We start from the raw sequence: 21,449 nt of genomic DNA, 5'->3' as shown, positions 1-21,449 counted from the left end.
TATCTCAAGTTTTCATATTATAATCTGCACTGTCAAAAATAATTGCACATAAATCTCTCCGTCGATTGAAGTTCAAGCGTTTTGAGCGACAGAAGACTCGAAACTGACTCTGACTGTGTGGGACGCGCATACTTCCGCTTTGATAGCATGTCCAGCATTTGCCGTGACTCGGATTTGCGATGAAGGTTTACACTTATGAAAAGTTGCAAGGGTACAAAAGCAAATGCGAATAGGCGGCTGAAACTATTGAAGAGACAATTGTGACTGCTTTTCTGTAGTATGCAGGTGCAATGACTTCCTTTTATGTATAATAGAATAATTACATATGTTTGTTTCGATGATATAGAACGTACCGAGTCAGTCACACGCAGCGTTGTAACGACACTATAAGGTGGCTATCGGTCCGGATATTTGTAACTCCAGTGTTATCAATTTCATTTTTGCAAAATATGCATTGTCATTTAATACACAGGGATACACGCTGTTTCGGACCTTTTTTCTTCTCTTTCGCGGTTTGCTTGACAATTCGACGTGTATAATTCTTGTGACAGCTAACATGGACATGAATACTGTCCTTACCGTCATCCTTTCGTACCTCATTGAACCCTCATATAGAAAAATTCCTCTATTAACGAGCACCATTATGCCAGTTTTACTGCCATTGCATAAAATAAACTTTCTCCACCAACTTTGTGGAAGTTGTTGGAGTTCTTCTCACCCTACAATGAGAAGAAAAATGCATTATCTAACTACTACAATCCTTTTACTGTCCTTACATATAAAACACATTTACGTTTTGAAGTAATTTTCTAAATGCAGTTAGCTAAGGATAGAAGTCAGTGGAGAGCTTTTGTGAACGCGGCATTGAACCTCCGGGTTTCATAGGCCATAGAGTTAGTTAGTTAGTTAGTTTTTAGTAATTTTCTAAATAAAGACAGCTTAAAAAGAAAATTTTGGATCAAAAGCAAGATTTATAGAATCTTTGGTGGTACATTAAAAAAAAAAAAAAGAAAAAAAAAAGAAAAGAAAAGAAAAGTTCAAGATAGTGTATATTTTTCAACGTGGCGGCTTTTCTCCAAGATGTATAATTTAGAACACTTATCCGGATATTTCCACCATATTTCAGCTTGTTTTTAGAAGTGTCCGAATAAGGTTTAGATCCTACTTTTCTTTTTGACTAATTATACTGAACTATATGGAGTTTTTTACTGTCCTAAATCCAAAATACCGTCAAGAATTGGGAATCGGAACTACGCAGTCCACGAAATAAAACTTTATTTTCATGATTAAAATAAATTAATTTGTTTTATATGTACTGATGTACTATAAATTGATTTAACTCAAATGTCTATTTTCTAATTCGAGACTATTGTAACGAAATGCTTCTCAAATTTAGATCGCTTTTCCACTTTTTAAAATGTAAATCGAACTTACTTTTCTCTAGCCATTTCATTGAGAAAAATTGGCGTACAAAATGAATATTTGTGATCCAATGATATGAATCAACTAGAAAATTCATTACCTATTTGCCAGAGTTTGAAACAAAAATGAAATGAAACAAAGGTAGAGATGGGGATAGTTCTAAGATCTCCTATCTTTTCTACTGAACCCTTTCCGGAAAGTTAGCTTGGGTCTTGAGTTTCAAAAGGTCATTGAGGTGTTTTTTTTTTTTTTTTTCTAGAAGCCATAAAATGTTCAAGTGCACATAGTCTGTTTGTCGACAATTCTATGGCAAGTCTCCAGTAATATGATGAATTGTAATAGATTGGTTTGTGTTATTGAGAACCTAAACGGCATATAAAGGATAACATCGGATTTTCGAGGGAGCATTTATCATTAATCTTCAGCTAGGCCTATATGTGAGATCAAAAGAGAACCGTTGAATCATGAGAGAAAAGATAATGATATTAGTTATTTTTGTTACTATCATAAGTCACTTCTGTAATAGGGTCTATATTAGGATTAAAGATGCATTGCATTTTGCTTTCCACTTTTTTGGGCGTATTGCATGGAACTTAAAATTGTTTTCTACTTACTAAAGGCACAAATAAGAATTCAATCCTAAATTCAAAACAAAGTATACTGCATACGCATGATAATTTGAATGTGCCTGGCAACTCTCGTTTCATCGATGAAGTACAATAACGTAGGCGTTTAACCAGGAGTGAAATTCGAGGCGACAGCGAAGTGTTTGGGTGCTCATCCTGTTTTGTCGTAAATGACTCAATTTAGTTTCCTGTGAGCTATCCTCTCTCTCTCCCTCTTCTCACTAGCCAGCCCCGCGGTTTACATCCTCCTTCCACCTGCTGTTGTCTTGATCATTGGCGTTCGCCAGGTGCTGCTCCTCTGTCGGGGGGAGAGGTAGAGAGGGAGTTAATGTCTCAATCAAGGTAGTTGCAATGAGAGGATTCACGAAAGGCTGGTTACGTTCTTTTTGATTTTGTTATAATGTCTACCTCTCAAATGACGCAAAAACAGTTATTGTGTTTGATTAAGCCATCATTGAATCTTCATGATGATCCTTGTATTTCCGCTGCAAATAACTGATAATTGGCGGTTGATAGGATGGGACCGCGTTCTTGCGAGAATCGGATAAAAGAAAGAGCAGAGGCTATCTTGTTTAATGTAAACTTTAACAAGGAGTAAAGTGGGTGTGATTCCGTAGGGTCCTATTTTATTTCATTTTTTCTTTTCTTTTAAGATAGTCAGTAATTCTTCCACCACAAAATCATATTTTTTTCTCTTTATGCTTGTAACTGATCTGTAAATATCCAGATGTTTTGTTCTTTGGTCACTATAACTATCATTAGTGACATCAGTGTCAGATGGTTGTATGTATTACAAGAGTTCATACATTAGATGGATAATTATCTTTGCTATGCCAATTCTTGGTTTTGCCAAAACCTGCAGAACATTTCGCAGTGTTGAATAAGAAATACACTGATGAAATGATCAGTGGCGGAGCTAGACTTCGCATAAATTCCACCCTGATTTATTATTTATTAAGCAACTGCTCCCCTTCATGTAGCGGACTGTCATCGTGTGGGAGGAGTGAAGCTGAGAGGCAACTTAATTTCTCATGCATGCAACACTTCTTATCCTCATGTTCTTGCATGCCTCCTCAGCCGCGAATACCGCTACCGGACTCGCGGGTGGTTGGTGGGAGTCTAGGAAAGTGGATGGTCCATGGACGTCTTCCCACATCTGGGATGGACGTGTACTCATACCAGCCTCCTAGTATTTGGGTTGTCTGGTGTTCCGGTCTTTGAAAATATCAAAAACTGAAAAAAATATATCAAAATACAGAAAAGTAACAAAAAAAAAAAAAAAAAAAAACTTCAACGTGAGAAAGCATCGGAGAGCTAATGATTGTTGAAAATATCTCTGCCGCCGATGCTAAGCGACACTTAAATGAAAGCATCCTTTTCTCGCTTTCTGTGCCCTTTGTTACTGTCGCAGCTACTTCTTGTAAATCTGTGGCGACTCGAATGTCTGATGTCTCCGACAAAAGTTCAGAAATTCATACTCCAGTCACATCGACTAGCAAACCCGTCAAACCGCACGTGTTTCCTTTAATGTTGGTCTTCGGGGAACTCCAGTTCATCTCCGCTTACCTCACTGGCCTAAAACTTAACAGCCAGCTTCACGATATGGTTCTTTCCCTGAAAAGAACAAAATCCACATCTGTTCCTAAGCCACCTTTAGTTTCTTTGAAATCTGACACGGTGGAAGACGACCTGATGAATACTGAGTGGACAGTACTTGGTCTAGGCGAACAGGTTCTCCTCAAACGTTAATCTCACCAATTATCTTCTATACTGAATTGTTATTGCTTTTTAACTATTTATTATTATTTTAATATGTGTTCTCTATTGTTACTATTTATTGTTATTGTTATATATTGTTATTCTTATAATGTATGCACCCGCGCATCTTGAATATGTAATTTCGTTTGTTGACGGGACATAGCTCCAGCAGAACGTGTTCGCAGTAGTGAAAAGGAAGTTGTGTTGTGCACTTGTTGTTGGAAATGGGTCTGTTGACGAAAAAAAAAAGTATTCATAGTTCAGCATTATTTCCGCTCATACGGAAGAGGTCGTGAAGGTGGACCGATCGGGGTAAACCCATTCCCTGATCTTACACCACCTGATGACTACTTGGGAATGTTAAAGGAGAGTATGTTAAACTGTGAAGATCCACCAAGAACTGTGTCTGCATTACGTGTGCAAATCATCTCCTTTTACAGGAGTTTGCAGTAACCTTTGTTTCAGGATATGGTTAAGAATCTGCCTGAACGATGTGAACACTGTCTACAGCGAGGTGATGCACACTTTGAACACTCACATTACGCATACCATGGTAAATCATCACGCTAATAGTGTGTGTATGTTAATTTCTTTTGAGGAGAAATAAACTCACAGATGATAATAATGTAATTTTGTTCATCTTTTCATTTCAGTACTGTATATTTTGGTGCATACTGAATATTTATTATTTTATTTCTTCTGCTAGGTTTTTATTTCTATTTTGAAGCAGTTTTTTCTTTGTTTCTTACATTTTACATTTTATATTTTCATTTTTTAAATTTTATTTATAGTAGTCCGTGTATAAGTCGTGTTAATCGTGACGCGGACAAATAGCCTCGACGCTGACGTTCCCATTAAACTTCAATCAATCAATCAAATTAAGCAAGGGGCCGCGGTGGCTCAGTGGTAGAGCGTTCACCTCTGGTGCTAGGGGTCTCGGGTTCAAACCCTGCTCCCGCCAAGTGAACTTTGTGGTGGACAAACACCGTGTGACAAACCCGTTTTCTCGGGGTTCTCCCGTTTCCTCCCACTTTCTTCATTCCACCATTTCATTCATTACTCATTATCACCGTCTCCTTTAGCCTAACCGGCATAACCGTGGGACGTAAAACTCAAAATTTCATTTCATTTCATTTCAAATTAAGCAACTGCTGTTCGTAAAACAAATGCTGAGACTCCTCAAATGGAGAGAGATATAGGAATGTATTAAATTCAATCCTACATATTCAGTTGGCTAAGAAGGATATCCATTTAGACAGTCAAGTGATAATACAAGTCATAACACATGATTCTTTCTTTAAGACTAGTAACTTCTTGAAATTATTGCTAAATTCCTGTTTTGACACTACGTAGTATCTTACCCTCATATAGAATTACTACTTGAATTTCATATAAACAAAACCAAATAACCTAGCAAGCAGGTAAAACTCGCACAATTAAACCTTTGTCTCTTCGAATTTCATAAATGAAGGCAAATATTCTGCCAATGGGATCAAGAATATTCCTGTCTATAACTTAGGCAGAATTACTGTATGCTTCCCTTGAATTTTACAAATGAAACCAAATAGCTCGTGAAGGTGAAAATATCTGTGGTTGCATTGTACCTCACATGTCTTTATAGCCCACGCAGAATTAGCCATTTTGATCTTTGTAAATGATTACAAATAAAATTAATATTCGTATAATGGCAACTATCTTCAGCGTAGGATTTTACTACGTAACTTCCACACATAAGCCAGTCAAATTAAACATGCAATGAAAAATGGTAGTAATAATAAACAAGTTTGATTAAAGCTTATGCCCATTATCACGAACAATATTATCATATGAAACGGCAGCTACTATTTGAAGTATTACTAAGGGTTCAATAGGAGGCAAGTATTCACATGATTAAACAAATTCAAGACTGTCTATAGAGAAACCAGTGTGTTAACCACTTGATTATAAATACCGAAAAATATATACAGTATTACTGCACGTATATTTGCATTCAAAATATGAATTCAATAAATCTAATATTGATTCAATTAATTAAATATTCCCTATTTCCGAAGGGATAATCATTGAAGGAATATAATGAATTAAGCTGTCCAGAAAATATTAGTATGTTAGAATGTTTTAATCTCTACTACATTTCCCTGGGACGAGGGAAGAAATAACATTTTCCTTCAATATTTTGTTCAGTGTTAGCAGTCGTAAAAGAATAGGAAACCGACGTGGAATATATTTTTATGTCTTTAGTACGTAAGTTAGAAGATAGGGCTCTTTCATGACTTTCTTCCAACATCTTGTAAGTGTTATTAACAAGTTTTCTAACTGGTGACATTTGAAGTATTGGATTGTTCTACGGCATTCTAGTTGATCCATAGTTAAAAACTGCAGTAGGGTTACGTTCGAAGAATCAATCATGTGAGTGGTTATGGTCAGACAAGAAGTCAAATTTTTAAATAGAATACGGTAATTTCTTTCTTCAGATTTAAAATTACGAAACAATATAAGATACTAGTGTCTTTAAAAATCCATATTTTTTCCTTTGTCTTTAGTATGACATTGTAAGTTATTTCTTTATGTGAAATAGTTCTCGCCATACTTTCGAAGCTTTTCAAACTCCGAGAACACTTTCGGGAAAATATTTGAAAATAAGTCTTTTTATTTTCATGCTTACGATACGAATCCTAATTAAAAATTAACTTATCAAATTCAGCGTAGGATCCTACTACGTAACTTTCACACATAAGCCAATCAAATCACACATGCAATGAAAAATGGTAGGGGAAGGCGTTGTACCTGTGAACACTTTTAGAGTTTTCGAAATTTTGGTGCTAATATTCAGCACTCCCCCCCCCCATTTTTATCGTATATTTGAAGTGCCATCTCTTTGCTATCAGATAGGGTGATTTTTAAACGTGTTACATAATTACAGTACCTCTTGAAAGATATAATAAGAAAATATCCGTTTCGTTCACACATACATTATGGTCGTGTACCTTTGAACAAAGTAATAATTACAACGTTTCTTCGGCAATAATATAAAAAGAAGCCATAAATTTTAATAGTTATAAATTGCAATAAAAAGTTTAGCTAAAAAGTTCCATAGAATTGAAATGTATTAATTTAATTCAAAATGGAAGAGAAGTTCTACCAAAAACTTGTGAACAATAAAGTTAAGCATAAACAATTCTTAACATAGCCTTATCCTACAATCTTAGCAATTCCATAAATGTCGAATGTCCTTCCAGGGTTGTTTAGATGCCATGTATCTACCGCTTGGTATGGTCCAAACACAGTTTTGACTAATGGCTGTAACTTGAAGTATGTGCAGACAGTGTCACCATTATTATCCGAACTTCTCATGCTCTTTCAATTGCTTGCAAACTAAGATGATATTCGTAGTTGAAGGACATCCAGAATTCGTTGATATTTTGTTGGCTTTGTATGACTGATAAAATGTTCTAAAAGCTGAGGAAAACAATTTTCATTTGTCCAACCACTAGAATTTGCCGCTCTAATCGTCTCACTTGGACTCTTTAGCTTAAAATGTTTGAGATTTACCCTGGGAAAAATCAACGTAAGTGGTACGTGGTTACCGAAGGCATTTACTCCCGCTATCATTGTCACTGTTTTTCCATGTTCAGCTGAAGTTGCTGCACAGACTTCCTTCATTCCTTTAGGAGCTACAGTACTTCTGGATTCCTGAACTGTTGATAAGCCTGTTTCGGTCTACATTATATATCCGATATGTTGAGATTGGTGCGTAACTACGATGAACCCCTCTTAAAGCAGGTACTCTGCAAGTTCTCTCTCTTCACTCTCAGAAAACATCCTCTTTGTGTCGTATCTATCACTGTATGAAAAAAGTTTCCAAGAACCAGACTTTAAGTACATTGTCACATGTTTATGAAGTGCAACTAACCTTACTTTGTAGATCCTGCACGTTTCACGAAACGAGATTCGTCTTTTTGGAGACGCAGTTACGGCAGCAACAGTTGTATTAATAGCTTCAGGATCAATGGGCTCTGTTTTACCCCGAGTCATTTCTCGGCATCTTATCTGACACACATATAAAAACAAGCGAATACTTAGAAACTACTTAAAATTATAATTAATAACTTCATAATCTAACCTAACCCATATAAAATATTTCAAATTGTTTTAACTACTTACATCGTGTACCTTTAAACAGGGACGTTCTCCATTATTTAACGTTCAAAGGGACACGATGCATTAATGTTCATAGATACAAGAAAAACAGTTCTCCATTAGCTTAAATAATGTACTGAAGTTAAAACTAAAAATACTACTGTACTCACCAATGATACTATTCCAAGTTTGGAAAAATAAATATCACAAGTTGCGAAAACCGAATAGCACAAAACTCAAAAGGTAACTACAAAAAATCTTTGTTTTTGGGGTGAAAAAATTAAAAGGAACATTACTCGGCACAACACTCAGTAAACAACAGCCAATTGCGTTTGTAGTGCCCTTTTTCATTTACTCTTCCAAAAGAATTTTAATCACTGCACCTAGATAGCTCTGAATTCGAGAAAAGCACAGATGTTAAAAGGTAGATTGTTTCAAAGGTACAACGCCTTCCCCTAGTAATAATAAAGAAATAACAAAGTTTTCAAAATTTTCGATTTTTGATCCCAATATGCCACTTTTATTTTGCTATGGTAGCTTAACATGTCACACATTTAATATAGTGTTCTGGATTTAGTTATCGCAGTATACAATATTTTGACAATTCCCCAACTTAAGAAGGGGTGAATGTGTGAAACAACTGATATCCTATGAGCAAAGCTTATTATTCCATTACATTTTTAATGTCTTTTACAAGAAAGAGGAATGGTACATGGGGTTTCTGGTTTGATCCCAGCCTAGGCAAAGTGAACATTGTAGTGGACAAACACTGTGTGTGGGTTTTCGTGGGTTTCCCTCGTGTTCTTCCAGTTCTATCATTCTACTATTACCATCCATTTCATGATCACCATCTTCCTTAGCCTCGGTGCATAATCACAATGTTGTGAGGTTAATTTTTTTAAGAAAGAAAAGTCTTTTTTCTGTTTTAAAGTTTTTAAAGTTAAGTTTCTTAATTTTTTGCTACATTTGAAATCTAGATAAAAGTTACTGTTCTCCATTATAATAATCATAATAATAATAATAATAATAATAATAATAATAATAATAATAACAACAATAATAATAATAATAATAATAATAATAATAATAAGAATAATAATAATAATAATAATAATAACTAGTTATGGTTAGTTTTAGAATATCAAAATACTAACATTATGTTCATTAAATTCAGCATTTGGTATCTCTCTCTTTCATTTTCGCACATCTTATGCTCAATACGAACCGAGATATGTTTATCACTATTTCTTCGCCTTCAACCGTGTCGGTAATATATTTATTTCATCTTAGATGTAGGCGAAACAGAAATTCTTATTTGGGCTATTTCCTTTCTGTGCATTATTATTTGTGTGGAGTGTAAACTAGAGAGAGTTCTCAGTAAGATTGATAAATTGACTTTGTAACAATGCCATATATTTCGCAGTAAATGTAGAAGAAACGTTAATATTCGCAGGTGTATTGGAACAGGAAATAACTCCTTCAGATAGAATGTTACACTACTTCATAAATGTACTATTTAATTAGGGCAGGGTTGTTTTCTTACATTAGTTACATTAGTTACATAAGTTAACTTTCAATGTATTATAACTAATTATCAAAATTAAGTACAGATCTAAATTTTACAAGAGAAGAAATTATTAAGATTTTTGTCTTGTAAAACTAATTATTTTTAGCCTAAATTTATTTGTTTTATAATTTTATCCTTAAAGTGCTTATTTTGTTACATTGTGTGTTGGATTTTAGAATTTCATTCTCTTAGTCACACTCTAAGTTAGTCCTAGCCTGGAGTTTAATATACAGTAAATTTCTCAATTCTTAATGGCGCCGTCCTTGCATTGTAGTTATATAGTACTTTTAGATAATAAAAATAAAGAAACAAGTTGTCAAAACGATTTATATCTATATTATACATCTGTTGTATGATGTCGTTCTAGCTTCCATTATTTTCTTTTTAGTTTTTATGTCGTTTGACTTCTCGGACGTTCAGAGATATTAACAAAAAAATTGAGCTATTGTTTAGTACAGCTGAAAAACAGAGTTCAACTATTAACTGCTATAATCTCTTTCTCTCTTTCCTATTGCCGTGTTCTCCGCTCGGTTACCTCAATCTTCCCCTCTCCTCTTGAATTGGAGATATAACAACCTCCTCCTCCATCCATATTTTTCCTCCTTTGGCAGATCTCTGTTCTTAGGGTCATCCATCATGCGCTATCAGAAGGGCAGCTTTTGATTGAAAAGACATTGAATTAGAGACCCCGGGCTCCCAGACCGGAAATTAGACTCGGTCTGGGAGCTGTATAGCTAACAGAACTACCACTACCACACAGTGGTTGCTGACTTCATTTGAAAACTTTTCACTCTCTCACACACACATATACATTAATAGCTCTACAAGCAGAGTTGGAGCGTAGATAGCTGTTTTTTCAGTTAAAGTTGGAAGTCAAGTCTTCTACATCTACTTCTTTACAGAATTCACTACTTTATTTTTTTTATTCATATCTTTTGACAACAAAAGCAATTATTTTCCTTGCGTTTTTTTATAGCCGTACACGTTTTGCTTTGTTTTACGAACTTTTTAAACTCTCTGTCTTTTTCCGCATGAAGGAAATAATTATTTTGTTCCTTCCCCTTAGTTGTTCAAAGCCCACTCTATTTGCTTCTTACATGCAATAAGAAAATAGTACCTTAACTATACATTCATTCTTCATTGTAATAATAATAATAATAATAATAATAATAATAATAATAATAATAATAATAATAATAATAATAATAATAATAATAATGAACAGGAACCTATGTTAACGCGGATATCTAATGAACAATATATATATACACACGAGGGTCACTCCAAAAGTTTTGCAATACAAGATAACTATACGTCCTATGAAATAACCCTTTTACATGTGTTCAAAGTACGTTACTTTCTTCATCGCTCGCTTTTTTTTTTAAACAGTAGTTGGCATCGGGTTATCTTCATGGATCCATACACGTCTATTCTGACAAGTGGGGCAGTCATAAAATGGGATGTAGGTTTCATCATCCGTTACAATTTTAGAAATCAGTTGTGTCCACTTTGGTCTAAATATCCAGGGTTTCACTAGCAATTCTGAGCTCTCTGTTTTCTTGAAGACAATTGAATGCGTACCCACCGAGAAACTACCTGTTTCAGTTTGATATACTCGTGTAAACTTGTGTGCACTGACAAGGATCTGATGCCAAGTGTCTCCTCTATCATCGCATAGGTAAACTTTGGATCTTTACAGACTATGTCTTGTATAGCCACTAAATCTGGCGTTGTTGAACACGATGGCCTTCCTTCACGAGCTTCCTCTTGCAAAGACCTCCAACCCCTTTGAAAGTCCTTGTACATATCTAAACACTGTTTTGTATGATGGAGCGGTATCCCCAAACGCGGATCTCAATCTTGGTGACAGTCTTTCTCGTTTAGGCCAACGCAAAAATCATAGTAAATCATGGCTCGAAATGCTGCGTGAGAGCTCCGTTCATACCACACTTTTCATCACAAATGTCAGTTACACAAAACTCATAGATTGGTCAATGAAGTTCCATATGTTTTCAATACTCCAGATGTCTCACCTGTAACGAGAAAAAAAATCATTACTTTATCTTTTATAGCACTTGCGTATTGCAAAATATATGGAGTGGCTCTAGGTACGTACACGTAGATTTACGCAGATGTTTGCTTGTTAGGTACGTACGTACACTGAGATTCTCCTCCCTAGTATGACTGAATACACTACACGTTACTTGCTGAAATAAATAGTATTTTTTTTTTCAATTCTCCAATATGCCGGTGATTTTAGGGTTGGTGAACAAGGTGTACGACAAGTAAAACAGTGTCCCTGTATTTAAATAGAATGCAAATTAATTACACATTTTCACTTCGTCTCTCATATACGACCTTTCCAAATGGATTGACTAATGTGCAATTTATTGCGAAAACAAAGGAAGTACAAAAACAAACCTATTTGTGTAAGTGAGTCACCTATTTTTTCATATATTAAATTTCAGTAATTTAAAAAGTTCTTGATTTTCCCATGATTCACTTACAGTTTGTGTAAAAAAAAAAAATCTCTTCTACTAGATAATGACATACTGTTTTGTCTTTTCCTAGACACATTATAAGTAGAATATATTCTTATAAGACGTTTTTTCTACAAGTTTAATAATACAGTATAATTAACATATGAACGTTTTTGAATTGTAGTTTGTGTATACAGCACTAGTAGAAATGACCCTTGAACGAAACTATTAACATCTGCATATTGTTAATTTCTTTTATATTTGTTAGGATAAATCATAGAATATGATACGAGTTGTTACTAAAATATTTTTTTCAATATGTGTTCCGAAAGACGACAGTTAACTTATGATCGACTACTACCCCTTAATCACTGATTTCTGTCCTCCTTTACAAAGTACGTATTGCCATCCTTCTTAAACGGGGCGGGGAGTACCCACTTAGGGTTCCACAGGGTCCGAACCTTCGGAAACATTATATGTAACCTTTTTAATATTTGTGATTTATCTGAACCAGGGCGCTCTAACGGAATATCTACCCTGGTATACCCCATTAAACCTTAGTAATTCGACAGACATTTGCATGCTTTCTTAATTAAATTATACTTGTTTTAGCAGAGAAAGATTTGATGTTATTCTATAACTGCACTCTTTTTTTCTTATGAAAACTAACTGTAAGTAGAAGTACTGAAAATAACTCATAGTTTTCTCAGGTTTAGAATAATGCCAGTTCAATACTACATAAAGGTAGTGTATTGTAATATTAGGGGCCGCGGTGGCTCAGTGGTAGAGCGTTTACCTCTGGTGCTTGGGGTTCCGGGTTCGATCCCAACCCCCGCCAAGTGAACTTTGTGGTGGACAAACACCGTGTGCGTGGGTTTTCTCGGGGTTGTCCCGTTTCTTCCCACTTTCTTCATTCCACCATTTCATTCATTACTCATCATCACCGTCTCCTTTAGCCTAACCGGCATAACCGTGGGAAGTAAAACTCAAAGATTTCATTTCATTTTGTATTGTAATATTGGACCCCTTCCTCTTTTTATACTGTAATGTTTGTACGGGGACAAATTTGCCACGCTGCTGACATCCCCATTAAACCTCAATCAATCAATTACTCAATCAATGTAATATTTGTGTATGTTAAAGATGCCAAGGTTAACAGTTGAGTTTACAAAAGAAGCCTATGAGAAACATACGATTTGAATCTACCAACTAATTCTATGACCTATGGAACCGGGAGGTTCAATGCCTCTTTCACAAAAGCTCTTCATTAACTTTTGTCCTTAGCCACCTGGATCCAGTTTCAACTTTTACACATATTTCTGTGATATTTATTATTGTCCTCCCATCTGCTAGTTGATCTTACTAATGGCCGTTTTCGAGTCTTACTAATGGATTTCCAGTCAAAACTTCGAAAGTGTTCCTCTTTCTTCTATTCTGGGTACATGATCTGCCCACCTGAACCCCTAGACTTGATGACTTTAACAACGTTTGGTAAAGGGTATATATTACGCAGTTCCTCCTTATGAAGTTTCCGTCATTCCCCATTATCATTCCTCTTGGGTCCGAATATTCGTCTCAGGATTTTATTCTCAAATACTTTCAGACTGTCTTCTTCCCTCAGAGTAAGTGACAATGTTTCGCAACTATACAGCATAACAGGCATGATTACAATTTTAAATATTTTTAAGCTTCAAATTCTTCGAGAGAATTCGCGAAGACAAAAGATTTTGTACTGAATAATAACATGAAATCTCTGCTTTCAGTCGTCATTTAATTTTTTCGGATATGATTTTAGGCTGTTCATGCTTATTCTAGATATTTGAAAGTATCCACTTTGTTGAAAGTATTATCTGATATTTTAACGCATCCATAATTTGCATGTCCATGCAAGTCCCAAAATCAGTAAATAATGTATGTAGCGGGGTATTGTATTCCCATTTCTTTTCGAATATTTGCCGAATTATAAATAACTGGTCGATAGTTGATCGATTTCGACTAAATCCTCACTGATAATCTCCAATAATTTCATCTCTGTATGGGATCATTCTATCAATACATCCTTGCTATATCCGAACCGCTGCTGGGTGATTAGTACGACTTATGGTAGTATGCTTGTAGAGAAGTTAAGAAAAGACTAGTTTACTGTACACGGAAGAAATATATATAGTTTCCATCCAAAAATATGTTTGGCAATATTGCATGCACCAAAGGGTAAGAACTTCAGAAGATATTGAAAGAGAGGTGACGTATTACTTGAATGTGGCTGTATTTGTCTTCCAGCTAGGATATATAAACGAAATGTGATTGCCCTTTGTATCCCTTCCTCTCTGTCCCTGGCTGTGGTTGCGAAAATGTTGCTTGCTTTCCATGTTATGCATTGGATTTTTCATATTGAATTATCAAAAAAAAAAAAAAAAGTTTCAAGTGGTTATAAAATATGTTAACATGAGAAATTATATCTAGTTAATGAATAATATGAAAGAATAAAGCTGCTCTTTTCTTGTATGATAGAAGAGGTGGATGCGTTCGAGCTTTGTATTTTGATAATTCTAGATGCAATCCTCGTTGAAAACTTGGGTTTGCTTTTCCCTAAATTGCCTCTCTTTCTTATTAAGGCGAACAATGATATTAACCAAAGTTAGTTAATTGACCATTAGTTAATCAACCGGAATGTATGTTATTTCCTTTTCACTGTGTGTGGGGGGGTACGATTACTCAATGCAGAGTACTTACCCCTGGTGCGTGGGGTCCCTGATTTGATTCCCAGCCAAGTAAGTTCTTGATTCCTCCTGCTTCCTCCCACATTTCATTCCTCTAATTCTTGCATTATAATTCACTTTCTTTAATCATCCATTTCCCTTAGCCTAAAGGACATAATCGTTAAACTGAAAGATTTCATTTCATTGAAAAATTTCGTTTCAAGTAAACACACACACAGAGAAGATAGACCGACCCTTAGTAGCTTCCGCTGTATTTTTCAGGGAGACGATCTTCCTCGGTCGTAAATAAATGGCTACGATACTCACATTAAAAGTGAAAGACTCACTAATCTTGGGCTCGATGCTTGGGGGACATGGTGGCTCAGTGCTAGAGTGTTTACATTCTCATTTCACTTAACATAAATCATCCTCAAGGGCATAGTTGTAGGACACTAAATTGAAATTTTCATTTGTTTTTGTTAGTGCAACACACACACATACAAAACCCACACACATATATAGGGTGTTTCAAAACAACACCAACAATGTTTGAAAGGTGATTCTTGACACCAAGGTAACACAAAAAGTATAGACTAACCTGAGTCCACAAATGCTTCCTTTCGGAGTTATAGGCTGCAGAAAACATGAAAAAATGAACATTAAAGGTCCATAGTTCCAAAACTATGGGACCTACCATAGTCGGGTCAAGACTTTACCTAGGAACTAATATGTGCCCTATCCAAAAATCCATGTTTCATAATCCTAAGGTACTCACCCAACAATTTTTATAGAGGAAGTTTGGCTACGGGCACATCATTTGAAGTACTCACTAATTACCTCTATAAAAATTGTTGCGGAAATATCACAGAACTCTGACACTTAGATTTTTGGATAGGGCACATACTAGTTCCTAAGTGAAATCTTGACCCGACTACGGTAGGTCCCATAGTTTTGGAGCTATGGACCTTTAAAATTAATTTTTCATGTTTTCAGCAGCCTGTAACTCCGAGAGGAAGCATTTGTGCATCCAGGAGTTGTATACTTTTTGTCTTATCTTGGTGTTAGGAATCACCTCCCAAACGTTGTCGGTGTTGTTTTGAAACACCCTTCCCAACCTTCGTTGTAAATATACACTATCTAAAGTGTGAAGCTAACAGTGAAAATAGCAACACTTGCCGAAGTTTTCTGCCATCATGTTTCCGTTTGGGGCTTATAAGAAAGCAGAACTTTACAAATAAATAGTTTAAGACGATTTTCTGGAGGTTGAAGGAAAAATATATCACCAAGCAAAATAATGTAACATTTGTCAAGTAGGGAAGAAAACAGTAGCCAAGAGGAGAGATTTTTTTCCAGCATAACACTTGCGACCCTCTTTAAAATACTTCCCTCCGTTCTATGCATCAGCGTTGTCGGGAGTAAAGAATGTTGTCACGTGTCACTTTGAAGAGTTTCAGTGTGATTGTTCATTTTGGTAGTTAGTGGTGCACTCCCTCAGAAAGTCTTGGATCCGGTCCGGCCTTGGCTTTTATCATTTCACTGTGACTGTACAACGTACATAACTTGTTTAACCTGCCCTTAGACTTAAGTACGATACGGCATTTTGAGAAATCACAGGGGGGAGATAGTAAGCAGAATTGATATGAGAGACATCTGTTATAATCTACGATGAGGCGCCAATAGCACATAAAGTGTTAATACGTATATAAGTAAGATCATGACGAACGAACTTGCCACTTGGTAGAGAACTGATGATTTTTGCAGTATCGACAGATTTCTCCAGCTGTTACCAATGTTCGTATCAATCTTGAAGTGGTTCATGCTTCTGTTCTGTGCCCTCTGCTGTGGCCGTTGGTAAAGCTAGTGTTCAGTTTAGTGTTAAAGAAAATATCAGAATAAGGAGCGATTCTTCTTTTAACTAGCTTCTGTTGGATGTTGGTGACTGTTGCAACCTCCAGTTAGTGTCGGTGAAGATCGGGATGCAGATGAACTCATATCATTGCCGAATATACAATACTTCACTGACGTTTCTCTTTTCACCAAAAGTTTTTCCCCAAAATATATTGTCCGTTCTTGATGTTTGCGAAAAAGAGAACAGTTCTTCGCGTAAACAATGAAAACGTGGTACACACAGTAAATGTCACTCCTTAAAGAACTCACCTGGAAATTTATCTCACTTGCTGAGCTCAATTAGGTAAAAGATGGCCACGTCGATGATCTTTTCTTACTCCAGGAGCGCCAGCTAATATCCATGCCAAAGGAGTTCCATTCCACAAAATGGAACTTTAAATAGATACAATCTAGGTGACAACGGGAAATTTGCACTTTGATGGTGCATTCCTAATCGGGATTATAGTTATCGTTGTTAAAATATCTCCGAGGATCCGGCAGTCAAAGAATCTTTTAATTCTGTGGTATATTCAATACAGTAGATTACTTGACAAACTTCAGTTAAGTCCAACATTCTTTTGATGATGTGTCGCATGCAGTTTTCCCTTTGGCTTGCTTACACTTCACATCAACAAGAGCCAGGCTCAAACAACAGACTTCGTTGGGATAGTTTAAGTAGTGACATATTCACTCATGGTCAACTGTACGCCGGAATTGGTGGTATCCGATCGGGACATTCTGACGTGCTACTCGTTCAACCTGAAAGAATAATTGAAGGAACCGCTTTTGCAAAGAATATTGTGTACACGCAACTTATTTGTTGGTTGCTTCTTGTGAACAGCAGTATGCTAGGGGGCCTGCCCAAATAAATATCTCATTTAACTTCTACTTTGCTGTATGATAGGGGCCAGCCCAAACAAACATCCTGTCGAACTTTAATTTGACAGTACGCTTTGTGCCTGCCCAACAACAATCCCGTTTCCAGTTAGAGTTTCCAAACAAATATCACATCGTACTTTATCATAGCAGCATGCAGAGGACTACCCTTATAGAGAGGGAATACCTGTATTTAGTATTTATAAAATCGATCGCTCAATACCTTCAGGGATGGTGTAGAAATTCTACAAAGTTATGAGTAAAATAATCAAACTTTCTCTTGGCAATAGGCAAGGTGTTGGATAGAACAAAAATTTCGAATTTCTTTTCCGAAAAATGAAAGTTGCAAATAAACAGAAAGCATGCAAAATAAGAACCCAACATCAATATCATACAATAAGTCAATACTTTGTAGATGGCAAAACAAAGACTGATGTAAACGCTTGAGTATAGGGGTGTAGCTCCCAGATGGAAAGAGGCTAGTCTATATATATATATATATATATATATATATATATATATATATATATATATATATATACATGAGTATGTGTGTATTTGTATGTATTTTCCAGCATAACTGTGGAACATCTGAATCTGAAGCAATTTCAACCAAACTTATTATACACATGACTCACAATCTGAAAAAAAAAGCACTGTAGGGGTAAGACATTCCCATCAGCCGTAGGGGTGGAAGAGTGACTTCGTAAAAATAATCGAAATGACCGATATTAGTATCGAATCCATAGCTTTTGGGGTCGCTGAGATAAATAGAGATATATCCCGGTACCGTTGAAGTACAAGTTAATCGCAACTTATATGGGGTGAAAAGGTGTAAAGAATGAAATGTTCCAAATGACTGAGACTGGTTTCGAATTTATAGCTATTGTGGTCATGAAAACAGCTTATCCGTTTGAATGACTTTTGGAACATGGTAGTACTCACCTTACTGGAAATGTGTGCGTTGGATATTTCTTAGAAAATTACCTTACCTGGGAATTTTCTAAGGGAGTAAATAATTTATAATGAAAAAGTGTTACTATTATATTAAAATTTAGCGCTGATTTTGTCAAAACAGACCCCATACTATTTACGAAATTTGTTCATTAGGTAAATAATTTCGTTTTAATTTTTACTGCGTTTCACCTTTAACACTACTATTACTCTTAGCTATTTATATTTTTCTTTTCCTTTAGGAGAAGGGAAGGACACTATTTGCTTTCAAACATATCGGGAGATTATATGGTTATGTGTAACTGAAGATTTTTTTTTTTTTTTTTTTGTATAAGTCACTTTCTTTGCCAATCCATTGCATTAAATTGAGAACATGCATGAATAATAATTTATCCTCAATCACGTATATTATTTTCTTCTCTCTCTCTCTTTTTCTTTTTTTAAGTTTTATTGCAAGTTTTCGAATGAAGCATCTGACCTTTTATTCCATGAATTTATGTTGAGCTGTTTCTTCAATGATTATGCCATATTTGGAAGCCTTCAGAAATGACTTTTTCCTTTGATTTGTGTTAGCCTAAACGTATTCAAAACAGGAATTATCTCTTTTTCGTCTCGAATGATTTATTGGTTATTTTCTCGGGATATGAACTTGTAATATTTCCCGCGTACTTCACACAGGTAGATGTAACAGCATTTTGAAGAATAAGGCCAACTCAATTTAAAATTTGTCTTATTATCTGCAACAGCAACTACATCGAATTTAGATTTCTCTTCTCTATTAACATTTTGATTACTTTCAATTTTAATTAATGCATTATGGTCATGTTTATTTATCTTACAGATACAATTTAGCATAACTTTAGTTTAAACTTAGTAAAATTACATGGTATTTGTCTTGATGGTAAGTGTAACCTTGCTGAAAAAAGAACGATATATTTAATTATGTTGATAATTATTGTTATGTAATAACTAATATTCATTTGAGAAGAATATCTTATTAAACGAAACAGAAAATGACACTTAGATACTATCTATTACAAGTTCACGTGGTCTGGGACACAACGAGGTGCTTTTCATCGGAGTGATTACTCTTCTAAGCACCGTGACGGAGAAATACGCATGTTACATATATAGTGACACAGTCTTATGCAGTACAATTCATTGGCATAACTTTTTTTTTTTTTTTTTTTTTTTTTTTTTTACGAGGAGATGGGAAAGCGAGCTGTTTCTACAAGGAGCTTGTCGGGAGGTTATGTAGATACGAAACGATTATGAAATTGATTTTATGAGAAGGGGCTATGGCAATGTTAGCGTTAGAAGGAAAGGATATACGGGATTTTAACGTTAGTGGCCAGAACATTTTTTTTTTTTTTTTGTTAGTTAGTTGTGTGGGATCAGAGTGGAAGAAGGTAGGCGACATATATTGATGTTGATTCAGAGTATTGTCTAGTCACCATAATATTAGATCGAGAAGAATTTATATAAGAACCAAGAAAACTGCATTGTGATTTTGTGAAATTGTCTTTGCTGTAGAAAATTAATAAAAATGTATGAGTTGGAAGCTGGTCTGATAAATTGATCTAGTGTATTAGACCTAATCATAACAGCTAATTACGACTTTAGTAAATCTATCTGTTGAGAAATTTACATTATTTCTAGACCTACCAAACTTTAATCAGATGTAGTAACTGTGCGGATTTTACAACTCTGACCAAGTACAAAGATCACCTCCTGGCCTTATGCATATCTTTCTTGTAAATGCGCATTAAGACATTACAAGATTGCTACATAGTTCACTTTGTCGCATATAGGGAAAGATTCTCTGTGGGCCTTCATTATCTACAAAAGAAACTGTTTGTGCTCCTCATTTTTCGTTGTCAAGGACAGTTCATATCATAGTAGGAGGGTGTTGGGTCCATTCATGCCCAAGTTGTTAATGCTCTTTTTTTCTCCATGTGTGACTCCGGATTCGATCTTCGATTCGATACTTAGTTCGGATAAAATAAACAAAATATAATTCGGAGGCCTTTAACTAGAGACCGTATTGGTGAAAAGAGGCATTCAACTCTAATTGATAAGTAAGTAAAACTGAAAGTAATCCATTAGTGAAAGGACTTTATATATATATATATATATATATATATATATATATATATATATATATATTAGGGTGGTCCAAATTTATATGGGGAAAAATAAATTTAGGAATTTCTTTGGACTCACCCCCTAAAATGGTTCCATATGGAACCAAATTAAGCCAGGAGAAAAATTAGATCCATTGAATAATTTTAAATGGTGCCCCAAACGACCTAAAATTTTGAATGCGTTTACAATACATAGTGTATGGGGAAAAGCTGGAATAAACTCTCATAATTTAGAAACGGCTCAAGGGAATGAAAAGATGTCTTGGATAATGGAACTAGAGGAAAAGACCAACCTAATCTTGTATACGTTATCATGGCAGCCGTCTTGAAGTCCGCCATCTTGAATTCAGGTCAAAATTTTTAAATAGGAAGAGGGACATGTGACATATCTTTTTGAGGTAGCATTTCACCAGATGCACAAATTTGGTATTATTTTCAAGTTACCTATATTCATGTAAGAGTTATTACGTATGAAAAACAGAAGCTTCATGTAATGTTATTTTATTGCAGTTATGAAACACATATTTGTAAGAATTTTGGAAGTCTTTTACATAAACTGAAACAAACTGCTTGCTTCGCTTTGAACTACAAAAGTTGTTGTTTTTTTTTCTTTTCATCAAGATGATTCATAGACCATTATGATGAAAAAGAAAAATTATAACTTAGAAGAAATTGAAATATCCCTTATTTATGTAGTATCTTTTTGGTAAGTTATGAATCTTATTTGCTACATAGTTCACTTTGTCGCATATAGGAAAAGATTCTCTGTGGGCCTTCATTATCTACAAAAGAAACTGTTTGTGCTCCTCATTTTTCGTAAGAACGTTGTTGTAATCTTCTATTAGTCACACTCCCCTTTCTGCTGCACCGTTTGTTACGTGGATGAATTAAACTAT

Source organism: Thermobia domestica, chromosome 11, assembly GCF_964235325.1.
Source record: "Thermobia domestica chromosome 11, izTheDome1.hap1.1, whole genome shotgun sequence".
Lineage (NCBI taxonomy): Eukaryota > Metazoa > Arthropoda > Insecta > Zygentoma > Lepismatidae > Thermobia > Thermobia domestica.
This window is presented reverse-complemented; position numbering follows the sequence as displayed.